The 14,127-nt window shown below is 48.6% G+C and overlaps 1 long non-coding RNA gene across 1 annotated transcript; it reads left to right on the top strand.

The window, feature by feature from the left end:
• The first annotated feature begins 3,634 nt into the window (after positions 1-3,634).
• Positions 3,635-4,277, top strand: LOC141374372 (uncharacterized). Its single transcript, XR_012381195.1, has 3 exons — positions 3,635-3,700; positions 3,853-3,928; positions 4,180-4,277. It is a non-coding gene; the product is annotated as an uncharacterized lncRNA (long non-coding RNA).
• Positions 4,278-14,127: the final 9,850 nt, after the last annotated feature.

Below are 14,127 nucleotides of genomic sequence, written 5' to 3'. Positions count from 1 at the left end.
AAGGAACATTAATTAGTCAATTATAAAAGAACCCCCCAGGCACATAGCTCACTAGCAACCGCTATCTACCCCTACGTAAGGACACAGAACCAGAAGAGCTTGGAATCGGAGATGCGGACTCCTCTCTTTGTTCCAGCCAGACGTTTTTTGCCATCCTGTCTCTATAGTCACCAAGCACACTATCCTGAAAATATGGCTAAATTCACTTTTGACACTTAAGCCAACTCCTCTCCCATGGCGCCCCCAAGAGCATACACTTGTTTTCAGGTCTGTCTAAATGAAGATTATTTTTATAAAGATGTGGAGAAACTTTCCATTTGTCCTTTCAGCCTCATTGCCTGCTAATAATTATTTTTTAAAAAAAGGAAGAAAGCTTAATAGTTTACAAACACACTTTCAATTCCCCATCCTAGCTGTGAGTTTTAATTAATCCGTCCTCCCCCAGGCCAGTGCAGTTTGGCTTCATCTCATGAGATATGCCTGCTCAGCACTGCATTTCTAAAGCAGGGAACATCCTTCTTATTTTAATCTGCCTTCCTCCCAGTTCTTTACTTGCACGGCTTGGATAAATAACTCCAACTTGGAGAGGATGATAAACATGGATCAAAAACAACAAAGGAAGCAAATTACTTCCCACCTACAATGCCGCATAACAGAACTAATAATCTTCAAAGACATCCACCTGATTTACAGGTGCAAAAAAAAATGCCTGCCTCAGGACGGTTTACTTCCCGAATGTGCATCGGGGAACACTGAATATAAAAGAAATTAACTAGGTGTCTCATTTTTTAATAATGTCCTTTAAAATGCAGCCTGTTCCCGGCAGGAGGGCGCAGGAGCGGAAGGATGGCCTGGGTGATACGGGTGAGGTCTCAGAATGGCACGGTGCGGGGCTGTGGCTTCCACAGGCAGCATGCTGAGCGTTAACGCTGCAGGAAGCCGAACACCCACCGACCACGCGGGACCAGACGCTGAACCACCACACTGTCCGCTTTTACTGAAACTCGTTGGATTCCTTTCTTACCTGTCCATTCCCCGCATGTGGACCGCGCACGACATTTGAATATTAAAATGACTTCTGTCCTTTTCCGCAAATGTCCCTAAGTCTCGAGTTAGATGTCAGCTTTCCTCTTGTCTTCAGAACAGCCAGTACAAGTCTGTTTTTTTTTTAAGATTTGTTTATTTATTTTGAGAGAGTGAGAATGAGAGAGAGAGAGAGCACATGAGAGGGGAGAGGGTCAGAGGGAGAAGCAGGCTCCCCGCCGAGCAGGGAGCCCGACGCGGGACTCGATCCCGGGACTCCAGGACCATGACCTGAGCCGAAGGCAGTTGCTTAACCGACTGAGCCACCCAGGCGCCCCAAGCCAGTACAAGGTTTGCAGCCCCCAGCCGACATCCGAATCTCAGCACACGGCCCCGGTCACACACACATAGAGGAGGTCTGGGGACAGCCTGGCCCAGGGCCCAGGACTGCACCCTTCAGCTGGGGCACAGCCAGCTGACCGCCGCCCCCAGGAAGCCCCCCCGCCGCCCGAGGCTACTGCCCTGTTTCAGCTTCTCCTTCTCTCGGGTCACAGAGAGTTCTTGATTCAATCAATTCTGCTCCTAAAGAAAGCAAAGGCATTACACGAAGAGGGCGTGCACACAAACCACTGAGGAAATCAAGAAAATGGATAAACTCTCACGTCATCACTTCTGATGTGTTAGCTGCAAAAGCAGTCCCATTCAGAAGTCTTGTGTGAATTCTGCCTTTTGGCTTCATTGAGCTGGATGTTTCCTGGCACAAACCGACCTCAGAGAGAGTACATGGATCCAGAGTTCACCCACTGCTTGCCAGCCAGAACGTGGGGCCCTCAGAGCAGCCCCCTAAGGCTTAGAGGACAGGGTTCCAGACTGATCTGCTTACACCTGCCTCTTTGTAACGGTTTCTTCCTGGGGTCCTTAGTGCCACCCCTTGCATGTTGAGCTCCACCCCTGAGAGCAGCGACCCTCCCCACCACTCTTTCCACAGAACCCGAAGGGAAGCCAACATCTGGGAGCCAGTCACTGACCCTCGCTGAAAGAAAGAAGGAGGGACTGCCCGCTAAGGAGTCACTTCAAACAACCCAATATAAAAGGGTGCTCACTTTCAACCGTCCCCAGGGATGCTGACAATAACTCGTTCAAGTGTTCAAATTTATATTTATGTAATAAAATCCTAAATTATGGATACTTCAGTCCCATAGTGTTGATGATAAGTTCTGTATATTCTTGATAGTTCCCGCTTATCAGTCTTGAAAAGCCGTCACGTCTCTGGTTAGGATTAATTTCCATGTCACCATGATGCTGGCCCCACCAGCTGTAGACAGTCAAGTCCCACAGGGGGGCCGTATGGATCAGCTCACTGCCACCACAGAGCACCACAGATGGGGAAGCTTAATGACAGACATTTATTATCTCCCAGTGGACGTCTGTGAGCAAGGTGTCGGCCGGTGTGTTTGCTCCTAAGGCCTCTCTCCTAGGTGCGTGCCTGGTGGCCTCTCCCTGTGTCCTCAGCTGGTCTTCACTCTGTGCAAGTGTATCCCTGGTGTCTCTTCCTCTTCTTCCGGGGACACCAGTCCTATTGGATTAGGGCCCCACTCCACGACCTCATTTAACTTTCACTGCCTCCTCAAAGGCTGCATTCCAAATACAGTCACACTGGGGGTTATGACCTCAGCATAGGAATTATGGGGACATAATTCAGTCCGTAGCAGGAGAGGGATAGAGAGTGGGTATATGTTCTTGTGCTAACCTTTTACAATGTGATCGATGTCTTTGTTGCTAAGTGCATACCATGTAGGTCATTTGAAAACATTGTGTGTTTAAGTTGACCTTAGAATTCTATGAGTTAATAATATCTCATTGCTTCTTAAAAACCATTTGCTACTTAGGCTGGAAATTTTGCATCCCGTACAAGGATAGTAGTTCTTATTACACAAACTGATTTGTTAATATACCAGATGCTGTGGTTAACCTAAATCCCATATTTGAAAAGAAACGTCGCTATACCAGAAAAACATTCCGAACACAGGTCAGTGAGGGAAGGCTCTAGAAACAATGTCAAATGGGTCATAGTGAAGTCTGTGAGGCCCGTTTGCCTTGAGAAAGTGCAGTGGAAAATGAAGTCACACGAACGTTGAAAGGGGCCACCAGCTGAAAAATGAGTTCTGTGTACCTTGAGTGAGCCCAGAGGGGAGAGCTAACACTAGTAATTTCAAAGGGAAAATGTGGCCAGATACAGAATTGTTCAACCAAATAGGACAGTCCATTCTACTTTAATTCTGCTGTAAACATTAGGAGTTTCCCAACAGTAGCTGTCCAAGCTGGAGTTTGACATCGTCAGGGAGGTTGTGGGCAATAGAGCTCATTTCACGTAGAGAATAAATGACCCTCACATCCCCTTTGGCAGCAAGAACTGATGAGCTCATGACCGCAGCTAAGCACCCCTCTGTCTCCAACCTCTGTTCCCACACCTGCAAAAACACTGCCTTGCCTAGTTTCTCTAAGGACCAATGTGTTTATTCAAAAGTGCTCTGGAACAGGAACATTGCTCTGTGGACAGAGTCACTATGACTACGGTGACGCGACCGGCGGAACAAAGGGAAGGAGGGAGAGGAGAGGAGAAGACAAGGGGCAGTGGGGCACCCAGAGCTCCGAGTGCAGCCCCATGCACAGGCAGGTGCGGCTCAGGGCTTGGGTCCTCACTGACCCGCCTGCTACCTGTTCTTCAACACTGTTTCATTTTACTTTCTCCGAAGATGGGGCGGATCCTGGTGGGTTGCTCTTACAAAGTACTAAAGTCTCACTAGCAGCTGCTTCTCTTATCACCAGCCTCCTAAACTCTAGATGTGATCATGTCTCCCAAGCACTGATGGGTTCTTCTTCAATAATAGGAACTGTTTTAAAGGTAGGAGACTGTTCTTTAACAGGAAATGTATAAATATACACAAATACACATACGGCACTGACACGTGCACATATATGGTTTATTTAATAGGAACCCATTAGGTCCACCTTCGCTGGGTTGTAATGGACTAATGGAGTTAGGTCATTACCCAGCCATACACATCGTATAGCCATTTCAATGTAATTCGAAAATAAAGTAGATGTCATGATGACACCATTTGGTCAGTTCTCAACTATTAAAATGTATTTCAGATACTGAAAAGTCGGAGCTGGATCATGGGACAGCCATGCACTCCGACCTGGGAGAGCCCCACTGAGAATCACTGGTAAGAACTCGGAAGGGCATGTGACCCACTGCCTTCTTGGATGCAGGGGATAAACAAACATGATAAGTAAGTAGACTTTATAGAATGTCCCTAGATACTGTGGACAATTAAGAAGTTGAGCCGAGGAGCTCAGCAAGGCCTCGCTGGGCTGGTCACGTGGAGGCTGAGTCCAGGCAAGAGCCCCAGGGCTCCCGGGGGAGCTGTCCAGACTGAGCCGGCGGGTGCCCAGCAGGTGCCCTGGGGCATGGCTGGCTTGCGGGCAGAAGGGCCTGGGGCCAGAGCGGATGGACTGGGACATGCTGGAGGGGGGGCGATGAACCCCTGAAGGCAGGAGCAGGAGAGGCAGACCAGCAACCCAGCGGGAGCACTGGGACTGCAAGCACAGTGCCTGTCTCCAGAGTGAATGCCGTGTCCCCACGGTTCTGAGAAGGGGCAGGATGCACTGAACTCCTTCACAGGACACTCCAGCCAGAGTGCAAACTTGGACTACAAACCTGCCTTCTTTTGGGGGAGGCCCCCGAAATTCTTACTTCTAACCAAGCAACAAGACTTGAAGACAAAAACCACTCATTTCCAGTACCATTGCTCAAGCATTTTGTTATTCCTAAATTTACCCTCGAAGTATTAGGGCAAGAGTTCACCCAATGCTGGTGAGGCAGCACATTGCCTGTCTGAGGGAGGAGAGACACTTGATTTATTGAGATTTTATAATGATGTTCTCGTAGGCCCTCCTGGCACATTCTTAGATTTGATTAGCTTGAATCGCCTCAAACACCTGGAGAGGAAGATATAATTAATCTATTTACAGGCGAAGAAACTGGCTTCCACACAGAGGAAAACTACCTTCCCAAAGCACAGAAGGCAGTGTCCCCAGGATGGACACGCTGCGCTGAGGAGCTCTGAAGGGGGGCTGCCTTTGGAATGGGGGCTTCGCCTGCACCTAACGGACCAGTGAGCCCTGATTGGAGGTTCTGCCCTGTGTGCTGCCGGCGGCCATCCAGCGCGACTTGGTTTCTGACTCAAAGTCCAGGCAGAGGGAGCTGCTGCTCACAAGGTGCCTGACTCCCTCACCCCCACCTGGTGCATTTTATTCCAAATACCCAATCCTTTTGTTCAACCTTAAAAAATGCCTGTATCAGATTCCATGATGATAAGGGAAGGTGTGGGAAAGTGAAGCAAAGGGGGACATAAAAAGTAAGGCTGCATTTGCAGAGGGAATGAGTCAAGTAGCCAGGCAAACAGGCTTTACCGACCCCAATAAAGAAGGAAGAAAGCTGAGTAACACAGAGCGACTTCGTGGGATGCAAGAATCTTAGAAAAGAAATTGGAACATGGGAAAGTCTATGTATAAATATTCAAGTAGGTGTTATGGCCACATTTAAATTCTTTGGGGAGAGAGTATCAAAGGGAAGGCACTCAGGTAAGCAGTATGGATGGGTCTTAGAAGGGCAAAGTACAGGCAAATCCCTAGGTATTGGAGGCAGCAGGCACTTTGGAATGAGGCTTGTGGGACTGACCTTGATGATTCTTCCCAAGGCCTCTGATGCTGGAGCAATCAGAGCAAAGCCCAGCATTTGGAAGGAGCATGTGGGGATGTACCCAGGGAGCTGAAACAAGGCTTTTCAGAGCTCATGAGAGACATCAGCTCCGGAGATACAGGGACCTGGCTGGGAACAGAGATGCTATAGCAGATTATATAGTGCATTTGTACACAGAGAAAAAACAAATCCCTTCCCTGTGACCTCAGCCTCATTGTCCCCGATGATCACCCCCTGGACAGAAAACCAGGCTTCCCCCTCTGAATTCACTAGGCGGCAGCTTAGAATGCGCCTCTGCTCAGACTCTGGCTTGACACCCTGGGGAACCTTTGCTTGGTTAACAAGCCTTTTCATTTCCAAGGAGATCCATGGGCTTAGCCACATTAGCAGCATGAAACTCCCACCTGCAAACGGCGCACATGATCAGAAGCAGAAAGGAACATAAGAGCAATGCTTCTCTTTGAAAAACAGCAGAGGAAAGTTTTTTATGCAAATTCTAATGTTGAACTAAATCATTTCTCTGCCAAAAAAAAAAAAAATCGAGATGTGTCCTTATCTCATAAAACATGCATGGGTGACCAGCTCCCAGCCAGAGGTTTTGGGGTTAGAGAGGAAGAGGCAAAGCGGCAACTGCTTGGCCTCCTAGTGGAGGAAAAATGCAGTGTGACCAGGGACTGATGCCCACCTGCAGGCCCCAGGGACAAGCTGCCCATCTAAGCACTCCTCCCCCAGTCATGGCAGAGCAGACAAGCCCTCAGTTCCTCAAACCCCCTTCACTGCTTGCTCTCTTCCTGGTAGCGAAGAACACAGCCATTCTCTTCAAGGTCTCCGCCCACAGAAACTTAAATAACTGAATCAGTCTCCAAGATATGCTTCCACAGTCACCCTTTTAGCCAAAAGTGAGTTAGTGCATCTCTTCCCTTAGAGTTCATTTTAATTTTGTCAAGGTAATATATTAACATATTTTAAAAGTCAACTACAACTATCTCATAGCAATAATGATCACCAAAAAAGGCCCTTTCCTACTTGAAAAGATGCTCAGAGGCAAATATTCTCACCTCTCTTCTGGGGTCATGAGGCATTAAGGTGTCCCCAACTTCTTTCTCATGCACCTCAAAATGTTTCCACATCTTTTCATGCTTGAAGTGGCCACCACCTCACCAGGCTGATTCCTATACCTGAACAGTGAATTCTCTGCTCCCCATTTTTAAAGCTTTTTTAGGCTTTAATTTTAGGGCAGTTTTAGGTTTACAATAAAATTGAGAGGAAGGCAGAGACTTCCCTTAGTCCCCCCACACCCCACATGCACAGCCTCCCCCCTCCACCAGCATCCCCACCAGATGGGTCATTTGTCACCACTGATGAACCCACATGGACACATTGTCATCACCCAGGGTCCACTGTCTACATCAGGGTCACTCTTGGTGTTGTTCTTTCTATAGGTTTGGGTAAAAATAGAATGCCATGTGTCCATCTCTGTGGTGTCCTACAGTATTTCTCTGCCCTAAAACTCCTCTGTGCTGCACCCGTTCATCCCTTCCCAGCCACTGTCTCCACAGGCTTGCCTTTTCCAAAAGGTCACAGAGTTCGGATCATACACCACGTAGCTCCGCAGACTGGCTTCTTTCACTTAGTGATATGCATGTAAGTCTCCTCCCTGTCTTTTCATGCCCTGATAGCTCATTTCTTTTTGGTGCTGAATACTATTCCACTGTCTGGATGGACCACAGTTCATTTATCCATCACCTACTGAAGGACATCTTGGTGGCTTCCACGTTTTGGCAATTACAAATAAAGCTACTGTAAATGTCCTATAGAGGTTTTAGTGTGGACATGAGTTTTCAGCTCCGTTGGGTAAATACCGAAGAGCATGCTTCTGGGATCAAACGGTAGAGTATGTTCAGTTCTTCAAGACGCTGTTACACTGTGTCCGAAGTTGTCACTCCATGCTGCGTTCCCACCAGCAGTGATGAGGGTCCCCAGTCCGTACTCTGCATGGTGGCCATTCTCACAGGCATGGAGAGGCATCTGTCTTCCTTCTTCAGGAGCTTTTTAAGAGCGCTCCGCTCTCCCGCTGTCTTCATCTTCATCCTCTCACCTGACTCATCTTCTATCGACATGTCTCGGTCTCCTCTATGTGGAAAGATGCATTTTAAGTCATTTTTTAAAAATCTGGTTTCACCCTCAAGGTTTCTGTATTTCTCATGACACTGGAATATGAAAGGAAAAAGTAATAGTGGGTAAGAGCCCTTATTTGGGAGACAGATTCCTGAGTGTCCTGCCTACGAGGTCTCAGGCAAGTAGTTTAAGCTCTCAACACTTCAGCTTCCTCATCAATAAAATGGGGATTAAAATGGAGGGGACTTACTGAAATGCTGCAAATCTGAGAGAGGGTAATACATGCAAGTAACACAGTAGAGCTCCCAGCAGGTGGATGAAGTGCTCAGTAGATGTTTAAGGTAATAACCACACAAAAGGTCATTGGCTTCTGCATTCAGAAGTTCAACCAGAGCCTCAAATTTCTTTCTTGGAACTCATTTTCTTCCTTTTTGTAGCTTTTGATGACTTTGCCCTTCTCCCTTTCCCTCTCTGTCTCTCTCTCCCCACTTACCATGCCAATCATAGAATAAGGAAATCTAAATTTAAACATAATGAACCAGCTACCACTTCCAAGTGTGAGGCTTCAACCCAAAGATAATCCTACTTGAACTTGCAATGGGAGCAATAAAAGTGTTAACACAGTGCTCACATAGAAGCACAACAAAAGGCCAAGGGTGAAAACATAACATTTTGAGAACAAAGTATGTCTTAGTATCATATCTTAAAAGGAAAAACAGTAGACACTAAAATATCATGGAAGCATAGGCCTTAGAAGTATTACTTAAAAAGGAAAGCCGGTAAAAATCTCACCACCAGACCAAACGGGTAGTTACATTACACCAAGTTAAGATTCGGTGGTATTGGGATGGTACCAGTTTTGTATGACACATTTGCCATGTAATGAGGGAGATTTCCCAGAAGGAAGAATAATAATAAGCAGATTCTCTCTCTCTCCTTATCTCTACACCACTTCAATCCCAGCCCTTTAGGAGAAAATCTTCTAATAGATTTTCAATCCAACGTGTGAGTACCGTAAAATAGCAACTACTCCAGGATAGGGTGCTCCAGGTGGGGAGATTATCCACGCATCTCAATTCCTCTCTTCCTTCTATTTGTGGTTTGGGCACTCATTAGCCCAGGTTTGAAAGGATGGAGAGAAGACGGAGTGTGAACCTCCTCTTCTTTGCTGCTTGTTAGTGGTGCTTGTCAAATGTTTGCTGGGTGGAAAGGTTGAAATAATGGGGGAAGAAGATTTCTGAGCTCCATGGATTTCATTTTCTCAGGTCATCCCTGCCCCCATTAGCATGGATAATTAAGAGTTGGCTGCATTTTTTCCTATATAATCAGATAATCTATGGGGAAATGAGAATTTGATTCCTGTGTGTCCCTATTTAGACTCTTAGAAAGAGCATCCTCAGAAGCATTACATTGCTTAATTCTGAGCAAACTAGAAGTGGAAATGAGAAGCGCTAATGAAGATATTTGTTAGTTCATTATGGGGAAAAACTCAGCTATCAGAGAATTGAAAGCAGGCAATTTTCCTGGTCTCAGGGAAGACCCCGAGAGAAAGCAGAATGCATTTACACTCTAACTAAAGAAACATTAAAAGCACAAATTAAGGACGAGATTCATTTATAACCTATCCAATAACATTTAATATGCTAGGGACCCGATTGTCCCCACCTCAAAGGAACCATACAACAATGAATGGTTCCATGTCAGAGAACTTGGTGAACCAAGATGGTCTGTATCTCTGAATCTGGACTCTGCTTGTACCCGAAAAATTATCCTGAATTACTTCAATGTATGAATACCATCCTGCATTTAAAGTCTCAGAAACTGGGCCCTGTGGTCACCCACCAACAGTAAGTAGAGCATTGACCTTGAAACACTGTGTTGGGGTGCCTGGGTGACTCAGTCAGATAAGTGTCTGCCTTCTGCTCAGGTCATGATCCCAGGGTCCTGGGATCGAGCCCCGCATCGGGCTCCCTGCTCCACAGGAAGCCTGCTTCTCCCTCTCTCACTCCCCCTGCTTGTGTTCCCTCTCTCGCTGTGTCTCTCTCTGTCAAATAAATAAATAAAATCTTAAAAAAAGAAAAAAACACTGTGTTATTTCCCCAGGGGTTAGACACCCCCTCTAAGGGTTATCAGCGAGATTTTTGGTGTCTCCTGGATGTGGTCCTTAACACTCAACCTCAGGCGGTGGCCATCCCTCTTCCTCTTACTGTCCCATCAGTCAGAGTAAAATGACTTTGATGGGCCTCTCTGTGGGACCCTGTCCTAGTCACACAACACACACAGATATGGCATGCCAGCCTGCTTCCTGGGGCACAGACCAAGTCCTTGACTGCCCAATCCAGAATCAGGGAACAAACAAGAGGTACTTCCCTCCAGTAGGAAGAGGGAGAAAGAAAAGAGGAGGAGGCTGGGAGGGATGGCGTGTCTGGGTGATAGACATTGGGTAGGGTATGTGCTATGGTGAGCGCTGTGAATCGTAAAAGACTGATGAATCACAGATCTGTACTTCTGAAACAAATAATACATTATATGTTAAGTAAAAAAAAATACAAAAAAACTGAATAAAAGAAAAGAGGAACAGAAAAAATGCAGGTGTCCGACGAGTTACCGTTACAGTCTGTAAGACCCTCGTCCACTTCCATAGTCTATGAATTTATGAATAATGAAAAGTGAACTAGGAACATTTATAGGCATAAACTGACTCATTTAAAGATAGTAAAGTAGTTTTAAAACAGAAGTGACATTATTGTCTGGGGGACATAAAGAAGCTGGTGTTTTCATCCCTCCTACACAGGGGAATCCTTGTCTACACAGCCCCCATGCTCCATCCAAGCTCACCCCTGTGTCCGAAGTCACCCAGAAACTGTCATTGATGGAGGCTTCCCATCACGGAAGAAACTCATCTTAGTCCTGCACGGTCTACACCCGTGGTCGTGCTTGGCAAACCCAGGTTTGTCTACGGGTCTTCCTGCAGAACCCCACTGGATTCCTGCTCCCCATCTACAAGCCGAGGGGCTGCCATAGGGGGACAGGAAGCCTGAAGTTTGCAGACATGGGCCCCCATCTGTCATCCACAAATGGTGACCATGAACCCTGTCTTGCATAAGGTTGTGTGAGATTCAAAAAGCTACAAATAACACAAACTGAACATAGAATATTAGTATTAAATTGACCTATCCAGAAAGGTCTCCTGTATCACTTCATTTGAACCACCACATCAGGATGTGCTGTTCTCCATCAGACCACGGAGACCATGGGATCCGGACGCAAGTTCACGCCTCCCCGGAGCCCCTCAGGGCTCTGCAGGAGGGTGTAGGCTAAAGGACACTTTTGCATATGTGTGTTCTTCTTCAACAAAACAAGCAGGCATTGGCCTGAGCTTCCCAGAGTTCTCAAAATCTCAGTTATCCTGAGACAAATGGCTCAACGTGTTCAGGGACCAGGAGACTGATTCCAGGAGGAACAGGTGTGCAGAGTTTCCGTCTTGCCCGCCAGGGGATGGCACCAACCCCATGGTAAATAGAAGGGCCCCCACAGGTAAGTGAGGTGTGCTTCCTGGCCCTCCTTCCTCCTGGGGATGAAGGGAACCCACACTGGAAACTCAGTAACTAGAGGCATCAAACTCCTCCGGTTCAAGTGGTGGTTTTGACTATTTAAAGATGGGTGTGTTTACACGCTGAGCATCCTTCTCCCTGCCCTGTGTGATAGAACTAGAAATGCATGTGAGGTCTTCATCCCAGTTCCTGGTACGAAGCCCCTGAGCCCTTAGCCTTCCCCAGTGCAGGTGAGAGGGGCGTCTGCCTTATTCACAGCAAGCCCACTTCAACCACACCTGAGTTGATGCTAACGAGGTGATTGCTGGGCCGCAGAGAGTTTCAGGATGGGGGCTGGTGGCCAGAGGAGCAAGCCCGGGGCTCCAAAGGGAGATCTGGGGAGCTTCGGGGCTGGCACACACACACAGTGCTGGGCAAGGGGTGCGCCCAGAGAAGGCAAAGAAACTCTGCCCCGCCCCCCTCGTCCTGTGCATCCCTCCCAGCTGAGGGCTCCTCTGTCGTACCCTTTATAATAAGCCACAAAGGTAAGTAAGTGTTTCCCTAAGTTCTGTGAGCTGTTGTAGCAAATTATGAAATCCCAGGAGGTGGTTGTGGGAACCTCGACCTACTGCCCATTGGTAGGAAGTGCAGGAGTCTTGGACCTGCAGGTGGCCCCTGAGATGACATGGGGCAGTCTCGTGGGGCTGATCCCTTACCCGGTGGGTCTGGGCCACCTCCGGATAATCAGTGTCACAGTGAGTACATTACAGGACCCCCAGCCAGTGCCCACAGAGGACCGCAGAGGTGCTTCGTGTAGAAAGATCGCATGTGCTTCAGACCGCCCTAAGAGAAACAGCTGTTTTCCTTTACCTGTGTTTCCGCAAGGTGGCATCAGGGCAGGACCCATGCGTCTCTGTGAGGTCAGGGGAGGCACGCCGCTCCCTCTCTCATGCCTCCCCCTCGCCTGAGAACACTGGGCAGGACAAAGAGGAGGCCGCAGAAGGCAGAGCCCATGGACACCCCTTCCTGTGACAGGATCACCTGTCCACATGCCAAGGTCAGCCTGAGCAGCCACTCCCCCGCGGGATGGGACCGGACCCCAGCCCCTCTCCCACAGCAGGAGCATCAGGGAGCCCTCCACACACTCAGGGGCCACCTGCATGAGGCCCAATGACACAGGTATGGTTCTGAAGAGCTAAGTGTGTCACTGAGTCCTCCAGAAAGAGGGTGATTGTGTATCTGTCCAAAGCCACAGAGCGCCCAGCAGCCAGAGGGACCCTGATGCCATGCATGGACTCAGGGTGATGATGACATGTAGCATGGGGTCAGCGACTCTAACAAATACACCATCAGCTGGGATGTTGGTGGTGGGGGAGCTGTGCATGTGCAGGTTGGGGGTCCAGGCAACTCTGCACCTTCCCCTTGATACCACTGTAAACCAAAAAGTGCCCTGAAAACTACAATCTTTTTTAAAGAGAGAGAAGATTTAAGTTGAATAGACTAGTACACAGTACCCCAACAAGTTTGCAACGTGTGTGTCTGTATATTTCATAACCCAGAAAGATGACAGCTCGTGAGGCACCTCAGATCCAGAAGGAATGTAAAGAAGGAGATTTTCGCTCTTCCCACCCACCCAGCACAGAGCCCTTTCCAGAGGGCAGCCCATATGTCCCCCGGGTGAGGGGCAGTGTCTCCAAGAGCTGAGCTCTGCAGACTCCAGCCCCCCTCACTCCTCCCTCCTGGGGCTGCTTGGCCCTGGGAACTGCGTGCTCCCTGCAGGTGGCAGAAGCCATAGCTGACAACTCCTTGCAGTCACTTCCACTCTAGACTCTCGTCCCTAATGCCCAGCCCCGCATTCCTTCCCTAATGCCCAGCCCCCTGCACTCCTTCCGCATATACAACAACTGAGAACAGAATTTCAAAGGCTCTGTTGCTCAGCGCCTCCCACTGAAGCTGGAGAGAGCCCCGAACTGCACAAAAGTCCCCAAACGGCACAGCTAACCAGCGTTCTAGTTCAGTTGCTCAGGTTTAGGAGATGAAGCATCTACAATGACATAGAGAAAATCCCGGATGCTCTCCCATCAAGGGAGTGGGAAGACCCCCGCCCTGCTGTCTCACTGTGCCCAGCCGCTTCTACCGGCCGCATCAGCACAGCCCCGAGGGCCAGATAAACACGCCGAGGTACTTACAGCAGGGGCTCCCAAAATTCATGACAGCATTAGAAGGGGGTGCTCAGAGTGACGGGGTTCGTGCCCTTGTGAGAGAGGCCTCAGAGAGCTGCGGGGCCCCGGGAGCCAGCCTTCCTTCCCTGCACAGCGGGTTCCGGGGAGGAGGGTTATGGGAAATGAAGTGCGCAAAAGCTTCCCCTACAAGAGATTAAACCCGTGGAAACACCATAAACAAAATGAAGGTGAGCCAGGAAGCAGTTCTCAGCAGACACAGAGTCTGCCCCAGGCCCCGGGACCACCGCCCCCACACTGGGGGGAAAAAAAAGTGTGTGGTTTCTGCCACAGCGGCCTGAAGGGACTGAGACTGTCGGCACACTTAGGAACCCACAGGACAATTTCAGGGTGCTTGGCATGTGCGCAGCACTGCTCTGCTTCCTGGGGATCAGTGAGGATTGAGAAGGATCAACCAAACCCCTGCACTACTTACCAGCACCAACAGCTGAGAGAAGAACACCCC

Source organism: Callorhinus ursinus, unplaced genomic scaffold (genome assembly GCF_003265705.2).
Source record: "Callorhinus ursinus isolate GAN/ISIS: 27379988/994484 unplaced genomic scaffold, GSC_fseal_2.0 scaffold17, whole genome shotgun sequence".
In the NCBI taxonomy this organism is placed as follows: Eukaryota; Metazoa; Chordata; class Mammalia; order Carnivora; family Otariidae; genus Callorhinus; species Callorhinus ursinus.
This window is presented reverse-complemented; position numbering and strand designations above follow the sequence as displayed.